We start from the raw sequence: 26,308 nt of genomic DNA, 5'->3' as shown, positions 1-26,308 counted from the left end.
GCTTTTTTGAAATATTTCAATATTTCATTGAAGCCAAGCAGTAGTAATGATATAGCCTTTGGATGATGGTATCAAAGCAAAAGCTAAGTGATAGTAAAACATTTTTTGCTTCATTGTTTACTACCAAGTTTAATGAATGTGTTATATACATGGACCAAATTCCCATGATGAATGTATTACAAAATGTACTAATACAACTTAAAATTACAAAATTATAACAACACCATAAAACTTTATGCATGCACAGAAAGTCTAGAATGTCTTAGAGATGCTTTTTCTTTAAGGATCTTTTGTAGTATATCACTGTGATCACCACATTTTGAAATTCAGACATCTTAGGTTCTAGCCTCATAAAATTTTCTAGATTTATCATATGTATATATCCTTTCTTTTGATCATGCTTTGGTATTTCATCTGCCAAATAAATTGCAACATTGCAACATTACTTATTCTCAGTGTTTGTATTTTGCCTGAAAACCTCCTATAATGATCCCAGTTAAGCTTTGGTTTTCTGCTAAATGAGAAAAATTCTCATTGTCATGCACATAAAGTTTCTTGGTATTTTTTTTCTGAATGGTGAACATATACTGCCTTGCCAATAATTAAATCATGTATTATGAGTTCAAAAACAGTGTACCAATACTTTTCTGATTAGTATAATCTATAATGTCTTCATTATATGACTGATAATTATACCTGTAAAATTATTTCAATTCATAAACAATAATATTATTGATGAATATTACAGTTTTTATGTTTACTACTATACTGGAAATGCTAACAAAGGTATACTCAGTCTCAAACTTCAGTTGGTTTTCAGATTCTCAAAGAGCAATATAGAAATTTTGAAGAATAATTGGAGATAATTAACTAATCTGCATGCAATGGGGTTTTCATCTTTCTGTCTATTTTGGGAGGGACAGGCCCCCACAATGTATTGTAGGTTGGCTTTAAATTCACCATGTAGTCCAGGCTATCTTCCTTCCACCTGTTGGGATAACAGGTGTGTGCAATTATGTCCAGTTTTTTTTTTTTTAAAGAATTTGTGATTGATGATTTTTGGAAACTCCTTATTTTGTAAACTGAAAACTATTTTGGAGAATTGAACTTTCTTATTTATGCAGGTTATTTACTTCAATTAGTAGACAGTAGGTTCAGTGTAATAAATTCTTTATGATTTTTGGGTTCCTTCTTCTTACAATTTTACAGTAATAGTTTTCATGTAGATTCATAGTAAATTCACTCAGGCTTCATTTGTTCTCTAACTATGGCCCCGCTCTACCTGCATGAGGAACTCTGAGGTGCTTCTCATTTTTTTCTAATCTTCCATATATTTATTCTAAAATTGTATTCAGTGATTACAATATTTTTGTTTACTTTTATAATTCTTTCTTTCTTGGGACAGCAACCATTAAAAAAACTTGTTGGTACTTATTTCTTTATAATTCAGAGTTTAGGATTTTTAATTGATCCTAAAGTCATTGAAGCAAAAAAAATCATAAAACATTATGCTTTCCTTTATAGTTCCTCAACACACACACACACACACACACACACACACACACACACACACACCTATTTGTAGGAAAAAATAGTTCTGTACATGGCGTGAAAAAAAATAAATTCAAAACTTACAGATCAGTATTAGCTCTGTCACGCATCTCTTTAAAAGGTTTATGAGTCTCCTGTCAAAACCAACAGGGTGTATCAGGTACATCTCTCCTGCAAGGTCAGCTCTACACTTCCCAAGTAGACTATGGATGCACACCATCTTGGAATGTTCTCAGAAGGCTCTGTCATTGACAGGTAACAGAATAAAACCCCAGAGTCCTTTTTTTTCCAACAAACAAGGACAGACAGGGAGAGAAAGCTCTATTCAAACTTCATCCTCTTTCCTTGTGGTCTGTGGTGTCTTCCTCCTCCTCCTCCTCCCCCCCCTCCCCCCTCCCCCTCCCCAGAAGCCAGCTGGCCCTCCGAAGCCTTCTCAGTCTCTGCTTCTCAATCTTCCTTAGCAGCCTCTGCCGCCTCCAAGACCTCCAATGATTCCTTTCTTATTAGGCGTGGCCCAGTCTAAGGTGACTGTTTCTGCAGATTTTACCATCTTCTATGGCCTCCTTGGCATCTTCCTCAGTGTTGAAGACCACAAATCCAAATCCCATGGAGAATCCACTTTCCCTGTAGTGACTTTCTTTGCTCCAATAAAGTTGTCAGAAGACACTTTTAAGGTCTCTGGTGGTTTCCTCAGACAGACCTTTGACAACAGGGTTTTGGATGACCGGGTGCTTGCATGAGATGACTCCTTGGGTCCTTGCAGCTCCAGTTTAATCATCTGTCCTCAGTTTCCCTTCTGTTGTAGGAATTCAAAGCTTCTTTCATGTCTTCAAATGAAGCCAATTGTATGCAGATGTACCCTTGAGATTTGCCATTGTGGTTCTAGTACACTTTGATGAAAGTTGCCTTCTCAAATACTTCCTGAAGAGTTTCTTCTGTTGTGCTGTAAGAGATGTTGCTTAAATACAGAGTTTTTGATTCTCGGTGCTGTTTTTTCTGCCCCGTCTTGATTTTGACATTTCTCTTCAGTGTAGTAGAAGGAAACAGATTACCCATCAGTCTATCCCTGTTTTTCGTCAAAGGTTTTCTCTGCACCAACTTTTGTCTTAAATTCTATATAAGCAATCCCTTTGCTCTTCCCAACATTGCTGTCTGGTCTGATCTCCAAGGCATCTTCAAACACTTCTTTTAACTCATTCTGGGTGGCTTTGTAAGGGAGATTTTTGGCCAGAAGTGTTCTTGCATCTCAATCTTCCTTGCTGTCTTTTCCTTTGGGTTTCTCTAGTTTAATTCCACAGCCAAAGATTTTAAAGCCAGTAAGTTCCAAGTCCTTTATAGGTCTTCAGCAGATTCAGAATCTACACAGCCAAACTTTCAATTTGTACCAGTTCTGACATCCACATTAGTGAGATCATTTTTAGCAAAAATGTCACTGATACCAGTTTTTAATTCAGAAGCAGATTTGTTAGAATTGAGATTTCCAACAAAGAGATTGAACACTGGCTGTGCCGCTCACTTTCTGTTTTTTGGTTTCAGGAGCTCCCTTCTGTTTGTTCATTGCCTTCTTTAATTTTGCAGGTGCTTCCTTTGACAGGCTTTTCCTCTCCTCCTTTTTCTCCTTTGCACCCTCCTCCTCATCTTCCTCAGTCACATTCTTGGCTTTTACAGGAGTGGCTTTTGCAGGAGTTTTCTTTCCTTTGGCTGGTATGGTTTTCATAGCTTCAGAGTCATTTACCTCCTTGTCATCATCATCAACACCCTCATTCTCCTATCATCTTTGTCATCCTCATCCTCCTCCTCTGAGCAGGGGCTGCAGCTAAAGCTTTCATCACTTTTGGCTCAGATTCCTCCTCTTCCTCCTCATCAGCATCATCATCGTCCTCATCGCTGTCAGCACCCTTCTTACCCAGGGCTGCACCTAGAGCTTTCCCAAGCTCGGCTTCCTTCTGCCAGGTGCTGCCCCGCCTTGGCAGGTGTCACTGTCTTTTGGTTGGTGTGGCTGCAGCCACCTTTTTACCTGGGGCCACAGCTGCTTTCTTGGTAGGTGTGACAACTGCAAGCTTTGTAGTTGGGGAAGCCACTATTTTACTTTGCTGGAGTTGTGGCAGCCTTCTGGCTTTTGTTCTGAGGGATGACAACCTCTTCTCCACTGCCGCACCTCTTCATCGTCTGTCATTTCCTCATCATCACTGTCTTCTGCCTCCTTTGGGGAGATGCTATTTTCTTGGGGTCACCTCGACTTTAGCCTTTCCAAGGTTCACAGTAATGGCCGTTTAGAGGCAGAGTGTGTGACGGGTGAGTGGTCAGACAAGCCTAATGGGAACTTACATTCCACAGATGGCAACCACGGATACTGTAGATGCAGGAGCAGCTGGAGCTGCAGCTACAGCTGGAGACTCGACTTCTCCATATTTAATACAACTTTGCCTCACATTATTTAAAACGATTTCAAGTATATTCAGGTATTAGTTGCTAATTTTTATTAGGAATTAATTTTCCCACTAAAATTTGATGAACTTTGCTGTAAAAAAAAAAGCGCCTATTATTTGTCTGTAGCTTATTACACAATAAATCTCTGACTTAGATGTATGCAATACTTTGGAGATTATTAATGTCATGTGGCTATTGGTTCTTGCATTATACTGTAATGAAACACTTGTATGTTTAAATAAAGAACTCAATAATGCCAGCCAGCATAATAAATAATGGGCTATGAAATGAGCTAAATCATAAAATGTTGAATTTAATTATGTAGTAGTGCCAACAAGGGAGTTTTAAAAATTATTCACTGAGTATATCATCTGCAAAAATAGCATCTTATTTAGAGGCAAGGCATATTTTAGAGATGGTCAGTTCAACAAAGTTTTTAAATTAGCAAACTTTCTTCTCTTTCATAAGTCATAGGATAATGTGTTTTATTGCCTCTATTCATACTAAAATTGCCATAATATGTGCATTTTTCTAGAATAAGACTATCAGAAAGTTGTCAGTATAAATATGGAAGCATCCCAGCTGTCAAGACAGCAGGTATAGTAGAAAAAACTGACATGTCACAATATAACAAAGATGTTTGGGATGTCAGTATTGTTCTGATGGGATGATGTTATGTAGTGCACAACTGGAACAACTTGACATGGCAGCTCTGTGGATGGGAATCTGAAACCAATTAAATGTTGTGAGTGACTCGTATACCTTTTGGTCCATGAATTCATTTCCCCTTCCAACAAACTGACTGTACTTAAAGGGTAGGACTAAGACCAAGATATAATTCATCCCTATTGGTAGGTGAACCAAACACATTAGAAAACAGATATTTGTAAATGTATTTCACTGACCGAATAGAGAAAACAAACAGAAAAGTCTGTTCTGCACGAGCATAGAACACATAAAAGAGAGTCTTAAAATTATCCTTGCACAGGTAATGACGGAAACCTGACTACACTACATCCCATAAATCACTGTTAGGTCATTGATAAAAAGGTATCTAAGACACACACACACACACACACACACACATGAGTTTGCTCATGAATATGAAAAACTGTCAGCTACTACAGCATTTTCAAGTAAACTCAGTCACCTGGGACAGATTTTCCCCCAGACACTTGAATGCTATTTCTTAATTACAAAAATATTAAATGACAGGGGCTGGGGATTTAGCTCAGAGGCATAGCGCCTGCCTTGCAAGCAGGCAGTCGTGAGTTCGATCCCTGGTACCGATAAAAATGAAAAAAGACAAAATATATATATATATATATATATATATATATATATATATATATATATATTAAATGACAAGACATCCAGGGCCCTAGAGAAAAAAAAATATCCTGTGAATCAACAGAGGCTGTCATTCTTAGATCTTATTATCTCTTAATATTTCAGACTAGGTTTTTCTAGAGAGGGGACAAAGTGCCCGAGGGAAGAAAGAGTCTAAAATCACTGTTCCTTACTTACTGAGGTTTAACAGAATGAGAACCTTCCTGATAGATTCTGATGGCATCTGGAAGTAGATCTGAGTCCAGGGGATGTAGGAAGTTCAGCCATGGAGTAGAGAGCTTCTATAAAGAGAGATCGTTCGGTTTACTAGTAATGGGAACAGAGGATGGCCCAAGATCTTAGTTAGAAAATAAAAAAAAGCCATGTGCATATTTGGCACAGCAAAATTATGTAATTCAACATTTATATCAATTTATTTTTCAGATTAAATTACCTAGAGTCATCTTCCTTAGGTGCAAACAATTAGTATAGAAAAGTTATATTTTGGGAATACAACCTGATATAAGCCCTTGTTCATGCTATTGTTTTTTAAGTGAACTCTACCTCCACTATTAATGTTTTATAACAATTCATAAACAGCAAAACTGCAGATTGTATACTGAGGAATGATAATGATGCAACATAAAATATTTATATTAAAGATTCCCCATGACAAGATTTTCCCTCTGGAAAGGTAAAGCAAATAGAACTTTCTTCCATCAGTGGTCAGAAATGATTTCTCACTTCAATAGCATTTCTATGTACCTAGTTTATGTGGAGATTGTAAAATTCACTCGGAGCAACATGTTTGTGTCAGGAAAGTTGTTATTTCAAATCTACTCCCTGTTTATTCAATGATTTCACAATAAATCAACTGTCTTTGCTATGCAGTAAGTATTTCTATTAAACAACAGGTCGATTGGCTAAGTATCACAATTTTGTTCTTCTCTGTAAAATGTAATAGTAAGTAAAATTATATTTTTATGGTTACAATGCTTAAAGAACACTAGTGCAATAGCTTTGATTTACTAACCTAATTTACACCAATATGAACTGCCACTTCTGACTGCATTTATCTTCTCCTGTAGTCATCCCTGTAATACTGCTATTTTTCTTTAATTTTCAAAGAACAAAGACCGCTTCACAAATAAGTTATTTGTTATATATCACTGGAGAGCATGTAAATACTTTAAAAAATAGTTGTAGAGTAACTTTAGGCTTTTCGGCATGTGAAATGATTTTATGCAGCTCACTAGCAGATTCCTTCTGTCACAATTGTTTCCTATAAGATCATAATAAACGGTTTGTTTTTACATTTTAATTTTAAATGTTCTGTCATCCTTTTTCCACCTCCCTGTTGCAAATGAACACCGTGAATAAGTCATATTCAATAATCAAAGCTGATATAATAATATTCATCTTGCTATTCTGTTCCTGTTGCAAGATATATTATTACTAAAATGACATGAAAATAATACTGGCACTTGAAAACTAAAACTAGACCCATGCCTATCACCATGTACTAAATTAAAATCTAAATGGATCAAAGATCTGAATATTAAAACTGAAATACTAAATCTGTTGGAAAACAAATTAGGTAACAATCTTAAAGACATAGGGGTAGGTAGAGAATTCATGAACAGGACTGAAACCACACAGGAAATACTTCCCAGAATCAATAGCTGGGATCATGTCTTATTAACAAGTTTCTGCATGTCAAAAGAAATCTCCAGCATAGTGAAAAGAAAACCTACAAACTGGGAAAAAGTCTTAGTGACTGTCCCTCAGACAATGGACTTCTGTCTAAAACATATAAAGAATTAAAAAAAAAATCAGACCCCAAAATTCAAAACCCAATCCAAATATGGGCATTTGAGATGAATACACACTTCCCAGATGAAGAAATACAAATGGCCAATAAATACACGAAAAAATGTTCATCATCTTTGGTCATTAGAGAAATGCAAGTTAAAACAACACTGAGATTCCATGTCACTCCTGAAAGAATGGCCATGATAAAGAAAACTATCAACAACAAACGCTGGAGAGGCTGTGGGGAAAAAAAGAACACTCCTGCACTGTTGGTGGGGGTGTAGGCTGGTACTACCACTGTGAAGATCAGTCTGGAGACTCCTCAAAACGCTGGGATTGGAAGTCCTATTTGACCCAGCTATTCCACTTCTAGGCATTTCCCAAAAGAACTGAAAACATCATACCACCGTAATATATGTGCACCCATATTTATAGCAGCACAATTTGAAATTGCCAGATCTTGGAAACAACCTAAGTGTCCATCAACTGAGGAATGGATAAAAAAGTTGTGATATTTTATACAGTGGAGTACTACTCAGCTATAAAGAAGGATCACATTGAGATATTTATAAATAAATGGATGCAGCTTGAGACCATACTTACAAGTGAAATAAATCAAACACATCAATAAATACTGAATAGTTTCCCTATTGTAAGAAATGATTCAAATATATAAAAGTATGTGGTAATCATGATTCCCCATTATGTGGCTTTGAAGCCTTATAAAGTTTTCACTCATTAACTGGAATGGCTTTATTCTGGGCTGTTTGATATTATTGCCTGTGCTGATATGAACAGCTATTTTAAAGAAAACAAGACATCATAATAGCTAGTGCTGATTTAATATCATCTTGTTTTTAAGTCCCACCAAGCTGTTGTTCTTCTGTCTCCATTGGTTTTATCATGTTGTATCTTACTGGATTTTATTATATGTGATAGTATAAACAAAAATTTTTATAGGCAAAGAGATAATATAGAAACCATTGTTCATTTTCCATTAGGTGGTTCTAAATACCCTGTAATACTTTCATCCTCTTGAAAGAAACACTATGATAACTACTATTAAGTTGGGTTATCTTGTGGGTGAAGTGCTAAGTTGCTGAAATTGTTATGCTTTGACCTGTATTGTTATGTTGTTATGTCCTCTTTTATCTCAATCTCCCCCTTTTTTAAAAAAAATTATTTTTTATTATTTTTTAATTAAGGGAAAAAATAAAAAAAATAGCAGGATATAGTGTAGTAACTTTTTGATTTCCTATTAACTTGATTTGAAGTCATGCATTGCCACCATCTTGTTTTGACTGATTTTACTCTGCTTTGTTCTGTTTGATAGTATCAAGTTTGAGGGTATAGGCAACTACTTTGAAGGCAATAAGATTCACTATGACGCCCATTCTGGTTGGACTATTATCTTCTTTTGAAGCCCTATAATATTTCCAACGTTTAGATTTTATTGGTCTTGTTCGATACTGTTTTGTTCAATTTTATTATACCTAATGATATAGGCAATTATTTTTAAGTTAGCAAGAGGCATTATGGTAACCATTGTTTTTACCTTGTATTCTGTTTTTACATCATATGCTATGTCTATCCTTTGCTTTGTCTGTGTGCTTTGTTTTGTCATATTTGGTTTTATTCTCTTCCAAAAAAAAAAAAAATAAGAACAACTATGGGAGTAAGAAAACCCAAAATGTCTAAATGTTGTAAAAAAGAGAGGAAAAAAAAGTGCTCTAAAGGATACAACTGCAAGTGTGCTTAGGTGTGTTAAGATAGATGACCGTATTACTAAATTTTTGTTGGATCATTGAACACAACTGTTTGCAGTCTCACTGCAGTGTCCACTTTGAATGTCCACTTTGTATGCTTTAATCCTGTAACTTGAACAACTATTTCTAAGATGACAATATGTAATCTATTAACTAGTGATTTCTTACTGTTTTTCTTTTTGAAATTCTGTATTACTTGTACCCTTATACTGTTTTTTTTCCTTTAAATAAAAAAAATAATAGTGGCACTTAGGCCATATATTAGATAATATTTTGGCACATTCTTTAAAATGGGGAAATCAAATGACTCAAAGTGTCATGTTTCCTCAGTCAAGATATACAAAAAATATTTCTCAGGATTCTAGATGCCATCTACTGGTGACAAGTAGCCTATTAAATGAATAAAAACAAAAACCAAAGAAAATCATAAGGCAAGCTAAGATTGAATAGGGATAATTACCAAATATGAGATGGTACCATTATCTGAACTATGCATCTGGCAAGTGGCTTTGGTTTACACTAAGAAAAAGAATATAGTAGGAGCAAACTGATGATTGATATTTTGTCTACTTCCATTGTTTCTATTTGAAAACACTTGGAATATGGTCCCTTAACATATTCATGGAGGTTACTGTATTACTTGGGATTTCCTAAAGGTTTTAGCCTTAGAAGTTTTGTTTGCACTATTGCTGTGGACTAGGGTAGAAGGGAGTTCATAAGGAAGAAGTATTTTACAAAATCAAGCTTTGAAAGAGAAGGTAAAATATGTTTTAGGTTTAAAAATTGGTCAAAATAAACACTATGCTGTGGTTAAAAAATAGTCTAAAGGATAAAATTAAGAGGGCAATAAAATATGTGAAAGCTAAACATTCACATTCAGAGAACTATCATTGGTTAGTGAAACAATATAAATTAATCTTCATAAACTAACAGAAATTGGAATGATAAATAAAAATATGTGGGACAGAGAAAAAGAGAACAAGTACTAATTTAACTTTAAGAATTCCTGTTTTTGCCTTCTTTTTTAGCTGGAATTTTCTCTTGATTTGAAGCCTCAGGACCACCCATTCGGTTGTCCCTCCTCTGACCTCCATTCCTGCATATTTCTGTCACAGGACTTTTATGTGACACTGCAACTATTGATTCACATCTCCTCATTGAATAGAGACAGTGAATCAAGTCTTTTCCATCTTTATTCCCTGTGGCTGACACAGTGCTCTGACAAAATAACTGTTCATAATTATTTGTTGGAGAAGCGAGCAAACTCTGTTTATCATTCCTACAAATCCTAAGTGAGTGAATGAAAAATATTTGTTTTACTTGGCTTTCAAGACAGCACAATTTCCTTGGTTTTGCCCTAAATTATTACTGTTCCTTCTTAGTCTTTTTTGCTCCTTCCAGGACATAGCGTCTATGTTTTAAGGTTGGAATGTACCAAGACTCAGTCTGTAGGTCTTTTCCTTCCAATCAATATGAATATCTTTGAAGATCTCATTCAATTGTGTGGTTTCACATCAACAAATACCTCACAAATGGCTGTAGCTCAGACCTCTCTCTAGAACCTGAAATATACATATTCAACTGCTTCACCTAGATGTCTAACTAGCGTTTTAAAGTTAATCTTCTGTAGTGAAATCCCTGGTCTCTAGCCTACCCAACTTGCTTGATAAAAGGAAACCCAATCATTTTGCTTATAGACATAAACTGTGGAATCATTCTTTCATAACTTATATTCAATATGGTAGCAAGTACACTCATCCCTGCCTTCAAAATATGCTAAGGATTTGACATCTCTTCACAGCTTCCTCTATTCTGAGCCTGAAAGTCTCTTTATTGGTGATTTTCTTGCACCTGCCTTTTCCACCCCTCTATGCTTATTCCCAAAGCAGCATCTGGAATGACCTAGTTAAACCCAAGTTAGGTCCCCTCGCACTCCCTACTGGCATCTCACTTCACTGTTCAAAAGCAAGTGTCTATTTAAAGCTTAATGGTGCCCGTGATCTGTCCCTCTCCAGTCTCATCCATGGCATCTCCTAGGGCCTGTCTTCTCTCAGTGCTAACCATTCTGGTGACTTCATTGAAATCTTTCTATCCAGCATTTCCTGATCTCCTGACACAAAATGCAGACCCTTCTCTCAACCTTTCCATTTCATTTCTTATAACCATATGACATCCTTGAAGATTAACTCATATTTTTAATTTGTCTATTTCCCTTTAGTAAAATGTAAGTGCTAGCAGGTCAGGAATTTTTGTATGTTTTTCTCAGCAATTTGTCTCTAGTGTCTTAAACAATATGTGACAGATAATAGGTACTCAAGAAATATTTATTCCATAAATAAATGTGAAAACTTCATTTGTTCCCTCAATCGCTTGTTTAGCAAATATTTATTGAAGACCCTGCTATATAACTATAAACTATTTAATGCAGTAGTATTTACCATAACTTATCCCTCGCATTTTGGATGAAAATAGCTTTTGGCTGATTTTCAACATAATTTAGTGAATCATCTTTTTTCATATCCCTTCTATCCATTTCATTCCCTCTTCCAATTTTTATTGTCATATTTATTTCTTCTCATCTTCTTCTTATTATTCTTTTCATAAATAAAATATAAAGTGACTTTTTTTCGTATTTAAGTACCAAAGGAAAGAAAACCATGTTTCAGATTGAAATTGGGTATGATAAAAAAAATAAATTGTCTTAGCCTCTAAAACTTGTAAGGTGTTTAAGTCCTTCTTAGATCTAACATATTTCCATCTACTTCCTTTTCCTTTAACCTATTTTGTGAACATCCTTATTCAATATATACATATATGGAGAACATTTTTTTCTTTTCAATTTTTATTACCTTTTCTACCTTACTGCATCATATAGTCATCACAGCATCTTTTTTTCTCATTGTATGTGTGAGAATATTGCTTGTGAGAAAGTTATTTCTGATTATCATATAAACTTTTATAATAGACATAACTTGCACATTACAAGACCTCCTATATTTTAGACATGGTTGTAGTTAAAATTCAACTTCCTAAGCATTCATTTAAGTGGCAGATGAAGCATAAGAACTAAATAAAGGAAGTAATTTTTGCATATTTGTTTCTCCCTACAGAATTGCCTACCTCAAGAAAGTGTGAGAAATAAATGTTTACTGAATGAGTGAGGAAATGAGATAAAATGAGTAGTGAACATATTTATGTAAAAGTAACGATGAATAGATGAATATGGGCATTGTAATAAATGAGACGTACAAATCAGTTCCGATGCGAGAATCTTCATTGTTTTGCTTCTGATTTTTATGTAAATATAGTACATGTGTGTCAAACACACAAAATCATCTGATAAATGGATAGACACATAGCTTAGAAGCATTGAATTATGACTAATGAATAACCATGTCAAGTACTAGATCCATCTTTAGAAACCTAATTTAGAAAATCTTGTTTCTACATCACACAGCATAATTCCTATAAATATGGAGGTCCTGTATGATCTGAGACTGAAGATGTCAGTTTTACTTATTCCAAAACAATGAGAAAATATGTCTTATTTTTTGTTCAATATCTTGGACTTTGCATAACAGAAATACTCAAGAAAGTAGAGTATAATCATTGGAAAGTACCTTAGTATTTTAAATGGTTATGTTCCTAGGGGAGTTCTCCATGGAAGTCCAGAGCAAAGAATCCCAATAGACTGGATTGCAGGATGGTTTTGTCTTTTCTTTTTTTTTTCTTTTTCTAATTCTGTTGAAATGCAGTCAGTGGGAGAAACAATGACCTTGCAAATGATACCCTTTTGCTGAAGTACCACTAAGAAGAGATGAAAGGAAAAATCCAGAGTAGACAATCACTACCCCTTGTCCTTAATACCAGTTCCAGAAGGCCCCCACAGCACAGTGCACAAAGCTGGTCTCCACTATTTCTTACAGTTCATGGCGGGACTCTTCAGTTGAAGGATACACATCCTCATATACTTCAAATAGAAATGTTGTAAAAACTAGAGGACATGCTCCTTTTGAAATACTATATTCCTGTCCATACATGTAATGAACTTGTTCATCGGAAATATATTTGGCCTACAGATTTTATCTCTAAATTCTTTGTTCTAACATTTTTGAAAACTATGATTCTAATATAAACCTACATATAATGATAAATCTATCAATGAAGGTTGTGTACCCTAAATCCATTAAAATATTAGGAAAAAGTGCCACTTATAGAATGCAAAAGGAGTCCCATTAATGAGAATAAGTCTTCACTGCAATTATTTTGTTTCTGTAATTCTTTCTCTAAATACAAAGTATTGCACTGTCATTTCACGTATGAAAAATCTAATCACCATAGAAAGTTTGAACATCTTTAAAAGTGAGTATTTCACATTGCTTAGAGGAGATAAAAGTAGAATAGAATAAAATAGAGAATCTAAATGTTATTTCAAGTTGTTGATGCTGTATCTCCTTAATATTTCACTTGGCTAGAATATTTTAAGGTAGTGACTGCTATCTGAATATATTCATTAATTTTGTCCTTTAGATAAGAACAATAAACTTAACATAAAATTAATAGACATTCAGTGTCAACCTTTGGGATCACTAATTAATAATTAAATTGGCAAATGAGCTTCTGCCAGAAAAATTTCATTCTTTGTGAAAACCAAAGTCCTCTAAAACCATCTCAATTAAAAAGATTGGGAAAAATATAATCATCTAGATTTTATTTGTAGGTTTTTTTTGTTCTCCCTCTATCTAACATTCTAACTGGCCTGTATGATTGCTTTGGAAGGTTTAGCACACTTTTTAGTTAAGCGGCTGTGTTCTTCTTTGGTGTTTGTTACTTCATTCATTCATGTTATGCCATCCACATTGCTGCAGATGGCAGGATTTCATCCTGTTTATGACTGGTATTCCATTGTGTTTGTGAACTACATGTTCTTTCTCCACTCATCCATTGGTGTACACTTGTGACAGCATTTATATGTGGTGTTCATGAGTCAAAAGAGAAACAAAATTTATATATTGAATGCATGTACAGAGGCACAGAAAAAATACCTTTAAAATGTCAACAATGGCTACTACTCTGCTATATTTCTATTCATTAAGACAGCTATAATAATAATAATACAACAGAAGTATATTAAAGATTGATTCTTTACTAGGAATCTGCCATTTTCTCCTCAAGAATATTATTTTAAGTGGCAGTATTTTATTTCTTTTTTATTTTAAAAAGATTAAGATAAAACAGGACACAACAAAACAGATGAGAACAGAATAATTGAAGCAACATAGTGTTTCACCACAAGACAACCAAACATAACAGTAGCTACCATAGTGTGTCTTTTCTTTTTCTTTTTTTTTTTTTTTTTTTTTTTTTTTTTTTGTCTTTTTCATTTTTATCGGTACCGGGGATCGAACTCACGACTGCCTGCTTGCAAGGCAGGTGCTTATGCCGCTGAGCTAAATCTCCAGGCCCAGTGTGTCTTTTCTTGAAATATTTGAGTATACCTTCATACACTATAGTATCAAACATAACAAGATAGTATAAAACCATTCAAGAGAATGAAAGTATTATAGGGTATTCAAAACCAACTAACAAAAAATGAACAATGGTTACTAGTTTATCTCCTTGCTCATAAAAATTTTTGTTTATAGTATTACATATAATAAAATCCGGTAAGATACAAGATAAAACTAATGGAGACAGAAAAACAAAAGCTTGGTAGGACTTCAAAATAAATGTTATTAAATCAGCACTAATTATTATAATGTCTTGTTTTCTTCAAAATAGCTGTGCATAACATTATAGGCAACAAAATCAAACAACCCAGAATAAAACCATTCCAACTAATGAATTAAAACATTATAAGGCTTCAAAGCAATAAAATGGGGAATCATGATTACCACATACTTTTATGTATTCTTACCATTCCTTATACTAGGGGGACCATACAGCATTTACACATGTGAGTTTGATTTATTCATGAGTATGGTCTCAAGCTGCGTCCATTTTTTTATAAATATATCAATGTAAGCATTCTTCATGGCTGGTTTTATCCGTTCTTCAGTTGACGGACACTCAGGTCTTGTCCAAGATCTCGCTATTACAAATTGTGCTGCTATAAACATGGGTGCACATATATCACTGTGGTATGATGTTTTCAGTTCTTCTGGGAATATACCTAGAAGTGGAACAGCTGGAATAAATGGGATTTCCAATTCCAACTTTTTGAGAAATCTACAGACTTAACTCCACAATGGTTACACAAGTCTACACTGCCACCAACAGTGCAGGAGAGTTCCTTTTTCCCCACAGCCTCTCCAGCATTTGTTGTTGTTGGTTTTCTTGATCCTGGCCATTCTTTCAGGAGTGAGATGGAATCTCAGTGTGGTTTTAATTTGCATTTCTCTAATGACCAATGATGATGAACATTTTTTCATGTATTTATTTGCCATTTGCATTTCTTCATCTGAGAATTGCGTATTCATCTCAGATGCCCATTTTTGGATTGGATCTTTGAATTTTGGAGGTCTGAGTTTTTTTAATTCTTTATATGTTTTAGACAAGAGTCCCTTGTCTGAGAGAGAGTTCACTAAAATCTTTTCCCAGTTTGTGGCTTTTCTTTTCACTATGCTGTAGATTTCTTTTGACATGCAGAAACTTTTTAATAAGACATGATCCCAGTTATTGACTCTGGAGAGTATTTCAGTGCAGTTTGATTCCTTGTTCATGAATTCTCTACCTACCCCTAGGTCCTCAAGGTTTTTACCCAATTTGTCTTCCAGTAGACTTAGTGTTTCTGTTTTAATATTCATATCTTTGATCCATTTAGATTTTAATTTAGTACATGGTGATAGGCATGGGTCCAGTTTTAGTTTTTGGCATATGGAGAGCCAGGTTTTCTAGCACTAATTATTAAAGAGACTGTCATTCTTCCAGTGAACATGTTTGGCCCCTCTATTAAAGATAAGGTTGTTGAGTGTGTTTGTAATTGTGGTTGTATCTTCTAATCTATTCCATTGATCTTCAGGTCTGTTTATATTCCAGTACCATGTTGATTTTACTACAGTTGCTTTGTAGTATAACTTCAAGTCAGTTCCTTTGCTGCTTAGAATTGTCTTTGCTATTCTAGGTCTCTTCTGGTTCCAGATGAACTTTTGGAGTGATTTCTCTAGACCTATGAGATACAATGATGTTATTTTTATTGGAATTGCATTGAATCTGTATAACAGTTTTGGAAGAATGGCCATTTTCACAATATTTATTTTTCCTATCCATGAGTAAGGGATGTCTTTCCATTTTCTGAGATCATCTTCAATTTCTTTTTTCAGGGTATTATACATTTCCCTGTATAGGTCATTCACAACTTTTGTGAGATTAATTCCTAAGTATTTCATTTTTTTGGATGCTAGTGTGAAGGGTGTGGCTTCTCTTATTTCTATCTCAATGATTTTGTTGTTAGTGTATAGGAATGCTACTGATTTTTGAGTGCTGATTTTGTATCCAGCCACATTGCTCAATTTATTTATTATATCTAGGAGACTTTCAACAGAGTTTTTGGGGTCTTCTATGGAGAATATCATGTCATCTGCAAATAATGATAATTTAACTACCTATTTTCCTATTTTTACCCCTTTTATTTCTCTCTTTTGTCTAATTGCTCTGACTAGTATTTCCAGTACTTTATTGAATAAGAGTGGTGATAAGGGACATCCTTGTCTTGTGCCTGATTTTAAGGTAAAGGCCTTCAGGTTTTGGCCATTTAATATGATGTTGGCTGTTGGTTTGTCATAGATGGCCTTTCTCATATTGAGGTAAAGACCATCTATTCCAATTTTCTGTAAGGTTCTTATCATGAATGAATTTTGGACCTTATCTAAAGCTTTTTCTGTATCTATAAAAATGATCATGCAATTCTTATTTTTGGCTTTATTGATATGGTAGATTACATTTATTGATTTACGTATGTTGAACCAACCCTGCATGCCTGGATTGAATCCCACTTGGTGATGGTGTATAATCTTCTTGATGATTTGCTGTATCCTATTTGCCAATATTTTAGTCAGGATTTTTGCATCTGTGTTCATTAGGGACATTGGCCTGTTGTTCTCTTTTTAGTTGGGTCTTTCTCAGGTTTTGGTTTTGGCACTAGAGTAATATTTGCTTCCAAATGTCTTAGGAAGGATTTCTTAGGAAGGAATTCCTAAGGAAGGAATTCCAAATGTCTTAGGAAGGATTTCTTAGGAATGTCTTAGGAAGGATTTCTTCCCTTTTGATTTCATTGAAGGGTTTGAGGAGTGTCAGCGTTAAGTCTTCTTTGTATTTCTTGGAGAATTCTGCAGTGAATCCATCTGGGTCTGGACACTTCTTTGTAGGTAAGGACTTACTACCTTTTCAATTTCATTAATAGAAATTGGGTTATTCAGCAGTTTTATATCTTCTTGACCTAGCTTTGTTATGTCTTATGTTTCTAGGAATCTGTTCATTTCTTCTGTGTTATCAAACCTATGAGAGTAAGGTTTTCATAATAGGTGTTGATGATCTTCTGTATTTCTACAGAGTCTGTAGTGATTTCGCCTTTTTCATTCTTTCATGCATGAATTTGACCTTTTTCTTCCCTTTTTAAAAACAAGGTTGTCTAGGGGCTTATCAATTTTATTCTTTCAAAGAACCAACTCTTTGATTCATTGATTCTTTGGATTGTTTTCTTAGTCTCTATTGTATTAATTTCTCCTCTGATTTTTATAACTTCCTTCCTTCTTTTGGCTTTGGGTTTGACTTGTTCTTCTTTCTCTAGATTGTTGTGGTGTAGCATCAGGTTGTTGATTTGTATTAGTTCTGTTTTCCTGATGTGGCAACTCAGTGCAATAAATTTTCCTCTGAGGACTGCTTTCATTGCATCTCATAGATTCCGGTAAGTTGTATTTGTATTTTTGTTTGCTTGTAGGTATTGTTTAAATTTTTCTTTAATTTACCCTGTGATCCACTGATTGCTCGAGTGTATTATTCAATTTCCATTTGTTTGTGGGATTTTTACAGTTTCTTTTGTCATTAATTTCTAGTTCCATGGCGCTATGATCTGATAACATGCATGGGATAATTTCAACTCTTTTGCATTTATTTAAATACATTCTGTGATCTAGTATATGGTCTATTTTAGAGAATGTCCCTTGTACTGCTGAGAAGAATGTGTATTCTGATGTTGGATGAAACACTCTGTATATGTCTATCAAGTCCATTTGTTCACAGGTGAGATTCAGTTCTGTTATTTCTTTGCTGATTTTCTGTCTAGTTGATCTGTCCCTTGGTGTCAATGGTATGTTAAGGTCTCCTGTTATAATTGTGTTATTGCTAATATGATTTTTCATTTCTATTAGTACTTGCTCTGTATAACTGGGTACTCTGGAATTTGGTACATGTATATTTAAGATTGTTATCTCTTCCTCTTGAAGTTTTCCCCTAACCAGTATGTAATGATCTTCTCTGTCTTTTTGGATCATTCTTGGTTTGAAGTTCACATTGTCGGCAAACAGAATAGCTACGCCCACTTTTTGGGTTCCTGTTGCATGAAGTATTATTTTACATCCTTTGACTTTCAATTTGTGAGTTTCTTTTTGGGTTAGATGGGTTTCTTGCAGACAGCATATGATTGAATGTTGTTTCTTGATCTATTCTGTCAGTCTGTTTCTTTTAATTGATAAATTGAGACCAGTTACATTAATGGTTATAACTGTTATGTTTGTTTATTGTTGACAAGTTATCTTTCTGCTGTTGCATCTTTATCTTTCCATTTTGTTTAATTTTCTGCTTTGCTTAGTGGTTTTTTTACTAAGTACCTAAACTGTCTTTCAGTATTTTTGCAGGATTGGCTTAGTAATCATGAAGTTTTCAGCTATTCTTTGTCATGGAAGTATCTTATTTCTCCACCCATTTTTTTTAAAATTTTATTTAAAAGGAAAAAGAGAAAAAAACAAAACAAAACAAAGCGGTGTAAGGGTACACGTAATACAGAACTAAAAATAAAAACTAAGAAATCACCTGTTAATAGATTACACATTATCATCTTAGAAATAGTTGCTCAAATCACAGTATCAAAGATTACAAAGTGGACACTCAAACAGAGAGACTGCAAACAGCTGTGTTCAATGATCCAAAAACATTAATATAGTCAGCTATTTAACACCCCTAAACACACTTGCTGTTATATCCGTTAGAGCTCTTGTTTTTTCCCCTCTCTTTTTTACAACAAAATTTACACATTTTGGATTTTAGTACTCCTTAGTTCTTATTACTTTTTTGGGGGGGAGAGAATAAAGTCAAATATGGCAAAACAAAGCTGTCAGTCAAAAACAAGGATAGACATAGCTCATGATGTAAAACACAGTACAAGGTTATCAACAATGGTTATCAACGATGTCTCTTGTTTCCTTTAAAAGAATTGTCTATCTCATTAGATATTATAAAGTTGGACAAAACAGTAGAGAACAAGACCAATAAAACTTAGGCATTGTAAACATTACAGGACTTCCAAAGGAGACAATAGTCAAACCAGAATGGGCATCTTAGTGAATCTTATTGCCTTCAAAGTAGTTGCCTATACCCTCAAACTTGATACTATCATACAGACTGGAACAGAGTCTAATCAGTCAAAACAAGATCGTGGGAGTATTACAGGACTTCAAAACAAGTTAATAGGAAATCAAAAAGAGTTACTATTATATATCCTGCTAATTTTTTAAAATTTTTCCCCTTAATTCAAACAAACATAAGAAATAACTAAATAATTTTTTTAAAGAATAAGGGAGAGATTGAGATAAAACAGGACATAACAATATAACAATACAGGTCAAAGCATGACTGTTTCAGCAATCTAGTGCTTCACCACCAAATAACCCGACTTAATAGTAGTTACCATAGTGTCTGTCTTTTTCCTTGAAATATTTGGATAAAACTTCATATACTATAGCTTCAAATATTTCCATATCAAGAAGCCCAGAATAAAGCCTTTCCAATTAATAAGTGAAAACTTTATAAGGCTTCAAGGCCACATAATGGGGAATCATGATTACCACGTATTTTTATATATTTGAATCATTACTTACATTAGGGAAACTATTCGGTATTCACACATGCGAGATTGATTTATTTCACTTATGAGTATGGTCTCAAGCTGTGCCCATTTATTGATAAATATCTCAATGTGATCCTTCTTTATAGCTGAATAATACTCCATTGTATAGAAATACCACAACTTTTTTATCCATTCCTCAGTTGATGGACACTTGGATTGTTTCCAAGATCTGGCGATTACAAATTGTGCTGCTATAAACATAGGTGCACATATATCACTGTGGTATGATGCTTTCAGTTCTTCTGGGAATATGCCTAGAAGTGGAATAGCTGGAATGAATGGGATTTCCAGTCCCAACTTTTTGAGAAATCTCCAGACAGACCTCCACAAAGGCTGTACCAGTCTACACTCCCACCAACAGTGCAGGAGAGTTCCTTTTTCCCCACAGCCTCTCCAGCATTTGTTGTTGGTTTTCTTGATCCTGGCCATTCTTTCAGGAGTGAGATGGAATCTCAGTGTGGTTTTAATTTGCATTTCTCTAATGACCAATGATGATGAACATTTTTTCATGTATTTATTTGCCATTTGCATTTCTTCATCTGAGAATTGCGTATTCATCTCAGATGCCCATTTTTGGATTGGATCTTTGAATTTTGGAGGTCTGAGTTTTTTTAATTCTTTATATGTTTTAGACAAGAGTCCCTTGTCTGAGAGAGAGTTCACTAAAATCTTTTCCCAGTTTGTGGCTTTTCTTTTCACTATGCTGGAGATTTCTTTTGACATGCAGAAACTTTTTAATAAGAAGTGGTCCCAGTTATTGATTCTGGAAAGTATTTCCTGTGTGCTTTGAGTCCTGTTTATGAATTCTCTACCTACTCCTATGTCTCCAAGGTTTCTACCCAATTTGTCTCCCAATAGATTTAGTGTTTCTGTTTTAATATTCAGATCTTTGACCCATTTAGATTTTAATTTAGTGCATGGTGATAGACATAGGTCTAACTTTAGTTTTCGACAAATGGAGAGCCAGTTTTTCTAGCACCATTTATTAAAGAGACTGTCGTTCTTCCAATGAACCTGCTTGGCTCCTTTATCAAAGATAAGGTGGTTGAGTGTGTTTGTAGTTGTGGTTGTATCTTCTAATCTATTCCATTGATCTTCAGCTCTGTTTTGATTCTAATACCATGTTGATTTTACTACTGTTGCTTTGTAGTATAACTTCAAGTCAGGGATTGTGATGCCTCCTGCTTTGTCTTTGCTGCTTAGAATTGCATTTGCGATTCTAGGTCTCTTCTGGTTCCAGATGAAATATAGGAGTGATTTCTCTAGATCTGTAAGTTATGTTGATGGTATTTCTATTGGGATTGCATTGAATCTGTATAAGAATTTTGGGAGAATGGCCATCTTCACAATGTTTGTTCTTCCTATCCATGAGCAAGGGATGTCTTTAGATTTTCTGAGATCAGCCTCAATTTCCCTTTTCAGTGAATTATAATTTTCACTGTATAAGTCTTTCACTTCTTTCGTAAGAGTAATTCCTAAATATTTCGTGTTTTGCTTGCTAATGTGAATAGTCCAGTTTCTCTTATTTCCCTCTCTGTGATTTTGTTGTTCGTGTATAGGAATGCTATTGATTTCTGAGTATTGATTTTGTATCCAGCCACATTACTGAATTTATTTATTGTATCTAAGAGTCTTGTAATGGAGTTTAGGGGGTCTTCTATGTAGAGTATCATGTCATCTGCAAACAATGATAATTTAACTTCTTCTTTTCCTATCTTTACCCCTTTTATTTCTCTTTCTTGCCTAATTGCTCTGGCTAGTACTTCCTGTACTATATTAAATAGGAGTGGTGATAAAGGACATCCTTGTCTTGTGCCTGCTTTTAAAGTAAAGGCTTTCAACTTTTGGCCATTTAGTATGATGCTGGCTGTTGGTTTGTCATAAATGGCCTTTATTATATTGAGGTAAAGACCATCTATTCCAATTTTCTGTAAAGTTCTTATCATGAATAAATGTTGGACCTTATCAAAGGCTTTTTCTGCATCTATAGAAATGGTCATGTGATTCTTATTTTTGGCTTTATTGATATGGTGAATTGCATTTATTGATTTGCGTATGTTGAACCATCCTTGCATTCCTGGGATGAATCCCACTTGGTCATGGTGTATAATCTTCTTGATGATTTGCTGCATCCTATTTGCCAATATTTTATTGAGGATTTTTGCATCTGTGTTCATTAGGGAGATTGGTCTGTAGTTCTCTTTTTTAGTTGGGTCTTTCTCAGGTTTTGGTACCAGAGTAATATTTGCTTCCAGGAATGACTTAGGAAGGATTGCTTCCCTTTCAATTTCATTGAATAGTTTGAGGAGTGTCAGCATTAGGTCTTCTTTGTATTTGTTGTAGAATTCTGCAGTGAATCCATCTGGGCCTGGGCTCTTTGTAGGTAAGGACTTAATTACATTTTTTTTTTTTTTGTCTTTTTCGTTTTTTTTATCGGTACCGGGGACCGAACTCACGACTGCCTGCTTGCAAGGCAGGTGCTTATGCCGCTGAGCTAAATCCCCAGCCCCTTAATTACATTTTCAATTTCATTAACAGAGTTTGGGCTATTCAACAGTTTTACATCCTCTTGATCTAGCTTTGGTACTTCATATGGTTCTATGACTATTTGGAGTTCTATATGCTTCACTGATCCTGATGTCAGTTTCTGATCTCATGCTTGGGAAATTTTCAGCTATTACTTCTCTAAATATTCTCTTGACATCCTTTATGTTGTCTCCTTTTTCATTAATCCCTATCATTCTTATGTTATTCTTCTTTGCATCATCTTGCAGTTGTTGAATTGTTGTTTCCTGATTCCTTGTTATTTTTAAAAGATCTTTCCTTTCCTGTTCACTAGTTGCAATCCTGTCTTCAAGGTCTGAAATTCTATCTTCACTTTCATTAAGGCGGTTTTTACAACTTTCAGTGGAGTTTTTATTTCCTGTATATCTCTGTGCATCTGCATTATGTATTCTGTTTGTTTCTTATATTGCTCGTCTAGGGATTCTATCTTTTTGTTTAGTTCCTCCAATTTTTTATCTGTGTTTTCTTTAGATATATTCAGAATCTCTTTCATTTCTTTTATCATTTCTTCTTTTATCTGGGAGATTATTTTGAGTTTGAATTTCTTTAAAGCTTCCTGGAGTTGCTTGCCAATTTCAGTAGCTATTGTGTCCGATATTTGAGGCAGATGGCATATATTTTCTTCTATATACATTGCTCCTAGGGTTTCTTGAGATGGGCTGGAGGTTTGAGGTTGTAATTTGGTCTTTCATTTTGTCATTTTCCTATATTTCTGTGTTTCAAGTGTTATTTGAAAGCTTCCTCAGGATCTGTTGAAAATCCCCTTCTATGTTTGGAGCTACTGAGACTCTGGCACCACGCTACCCTAAGCCACTGGGCCTGCAGAACCAATGGCCCTCTTCTGCCTGCTCAGAACTCCGCAGTTCCAGACAAGCTGGGCCTCAGGGACACTGTGTGCCCACCTGCCCCTTGGAAGCTCCACAGCTCTCCAATCGCAGGGGTTAGGGTACTCACCACAGGCCGCAGTGCCTCAGGAACCTGCGATCCCTCCCTGCTTGCAGAGATATCCACAGTCCTCTAGACACACGGAGAGGCCGATGCAGGTGCCCCAGATCCGCCCAGCCCCTCCTCTGCACACCGATGGCTAGGCGCAGCAGTGAAACAGGCTGGGCTCCCGGGAGAGTGTGGGCCCACCCACCCGTCAGAAGCTCAGCAGTTCTCCAAGTGCAGCTGGGATGGGGAGGCAGATGTAGAGGCCTCAAACCCACTACTCCACTTCACTGCACCCGGAAGCCTGGAGGGTCCGGAACAGTCTGAGATTTGGGCAGAGTGTGCTGAGCACTCACCACAGGCCGCGGTGCCTCAGGAACTTGTGATCCCTCCCTGCTTGCAGAGATATCCAAAGTCCTCTAAACACACGGAGAGGCCGATGCAGGCACCCCAGATCCACCCCTCTCCACCCATTTTTAAGGACAGTTTTTCAGGTTACATTAATCTAGGTTGGAGATCATTTTCCTTTACGATCTGAAATATTTCATTCCATGCTGTTCTGACTTTATTGTTTGTGCTGAGAAGTCTGCTATGATTCTAATAGGTTTTCCTCGATAGGTGATCTGTCTTTTGTTTCTAACAGCTTTTAATATTTTATTCTTATGTTGAATTTCTGGGATGGTGATTATTATATATCTGGGTGTAGTAGTTTTATTTTGATTATGGCTACTTAGAGTTCTATAAGCTTCACTGATCCTGATGTTGATTTCCATTCTCATGTTTGGGAAATTTTCAGCTATTACTTCTATAAATAGTCTCTTGATATCATTTGTGTTGTGTCCTTTGTTTTCATTTATGCCTATCAATCTTATGTTGTTTTTCTTTGCATAATCCTGCAGCTGTTGAATTGTTATTTCCTGATTCCTTGTTATTTTTAAAAGATCTTTCCTTTCTTGTTCACTAGCTGCAATCTTGTCTTCAAGATCTGAAATTCTGTCTTCACTTTCATTGAGGTGGTTTTGACAACTATCAATGGAATTTTTAATTTCCTGTATATCTCTTTGAATTTACTTCATGTATTCTGTTTGTTTCTTATATTGTTCATCCAGGGATTCTATCTTTTTGTTTTGTTCCTCTAATTTTTTAACTGTGTCTTCTTTAGATATATTCAGCATTTCTTTCATTACTTTTATCATTTCTTCTTTTACCTGGGAGATTATTTCTAGTTTGAATTTCTTTAAAGCTTCCTGGAGTTGCTCCTTTATTTAATTGCTATTATTTCAGATGTATGGCATATATTTTCTTCTATGTATATAGCTCCTAAGCTTTCTTGGGATGGGCTGAAGGTTTGAGATTGCATATTCATTTTTCTTTTTATCATTTTCCTATATTTCCCTGTTTCAAGTGTTGTTCCAAGGCTTCCCCTGGGCCTGTTGGAAATCCTCTTCTTTGCCCTTAGCTCCTGGGATTCCAGCTGCCCAGTTCCCTGGATTGATAAAGGGTCACTGAGGGTGGTGCTGGCAGGCCCAAGACTTGCGGGGTTGGTCAAGTGTGGCAGGAAGCTGGGAAGTTCCTTGGCCAATGGGAGCAATGTCCTTAGACTCCCGGGGGTCAGGATGGTGCATGGGCACTCTTCTACAGCTGCCCAATTTCCCGGATTGAAAGAAGGTCACTTGTATTTTATTTCTTAAGAATAAAGTCTGAATACCTTGTAGCCTGCCTTAGTTCACACTCACAGAAAAAAAAAAAAAAAATCAAAGAACTGTAGAAAGCCTTCATTCAAATTGCCCAAACATTACCATTTTACATTTGCTTGTCTTTGTCTTCCTCATCATATATGTTAATTTTTTTCAGATCTCTTTGAGACTAAGTTGGTTGGTAACCCTCTAACTCCATTTTGAATTTGCCGACAGCTTTAAACTACATCCCTGATGCTTCACATCTGAGCAAGACAATAAGAGAGTTTGATACTTCTTTCCATGGTACCATTGGGAGATTAAAATTGTGGGTGCCCTGCTTAAGTAGGAAATGCTTAGCTTATCTCACCCCATGGCTACATGAAACCTCAGAACTGGTCTCTTGTCTTTGACCTCTTAGATCTACTTGGTAGGTCTACCCTGTTCTGCTAAAATACGTCAACTATGTGAACAATAAACATTTCATACACTTCTCAGATAATGTATTGGCATTGTAAAGTTCAAATTCTGAGTGAAGATCTGTCTTACCCTTGGAGAATGGTGGCATCAAATTCTAAATAGAATGTTTTACACAATCATAGTGTACTTACCAAAAACAGGGAATTAACATTAATGTCCCCCACATGTCCCATCGTGTACCCAAAAACTTAAGAAAACCTTGGCTGAACCCATTACTCTGATGTCATGTACTGTAAGCCTTTTTGGTCAGGAAGAATTCTGAAGTCTTTCCTTGTCTTTCCTAACAGTGAGATTTTTCAAGACTGCTGCTCAATGATTTCATAGATTGTTTCTCAATCTGGGTATTATGTTGCTTTATAATTAAATTTAGGTTCTGTTGTCTTGGAAGTTTTCTTTGTTCTTTTTGTTGTCTTGTGGGGTTTTACTATTCTTAATCTGTCAGGCAAAACAATTTTCAATATTAATTCAGACTTAAGTCTGGAATATCCAGGGCTGAGACAAGCTCTCTGAACATAGTTTCCTGTTGCTTCTCTTACTATGGCTTTTGGGTGATGGAAGATGGCAAGAAATAAGAAGTAACACACCATCCATTATGCCACTTGTGCTTTGGAAAACTTGTATTAAGTTCTGTGGTGACTTCAGTGTTA

At 35.4% G+C, this 26,308-nt stretch overlaps 1 pseudogene; it reads right to left on the bottom strand.

Annotated features, from left to right (window-relative positions):
* Nucleotides 1-1,872: 1,872 nt before the first annotated feature.
* LOC100713309 (nucleolin-like) lies at nucleotides 1,873-25,834 on the bottom strand (annotated as a pseudogene).
* Nucleotides 25,835-26,308: the final 474 nt, after the last annotated feature.

Source organism: Cavia porcellus, unplaced genomic scaffold, assembly GCF_034190915.1.
Source record: "Cavia porcellus strain 051 isolate PalLab524CR breed Dunkin Hartley unplaced genomic scaffold, mCavPor4.1 scaffold_8, whole genome shotgun sequence".
NCBI lineage: Eukaryota > Metazoa > Chordata > Mammalia > Rodentia > Caviidae > Cavia > Cavia porcellus.
This window is presented reverse-complemented; position numbering and strand designations above follow the sequence as displayed.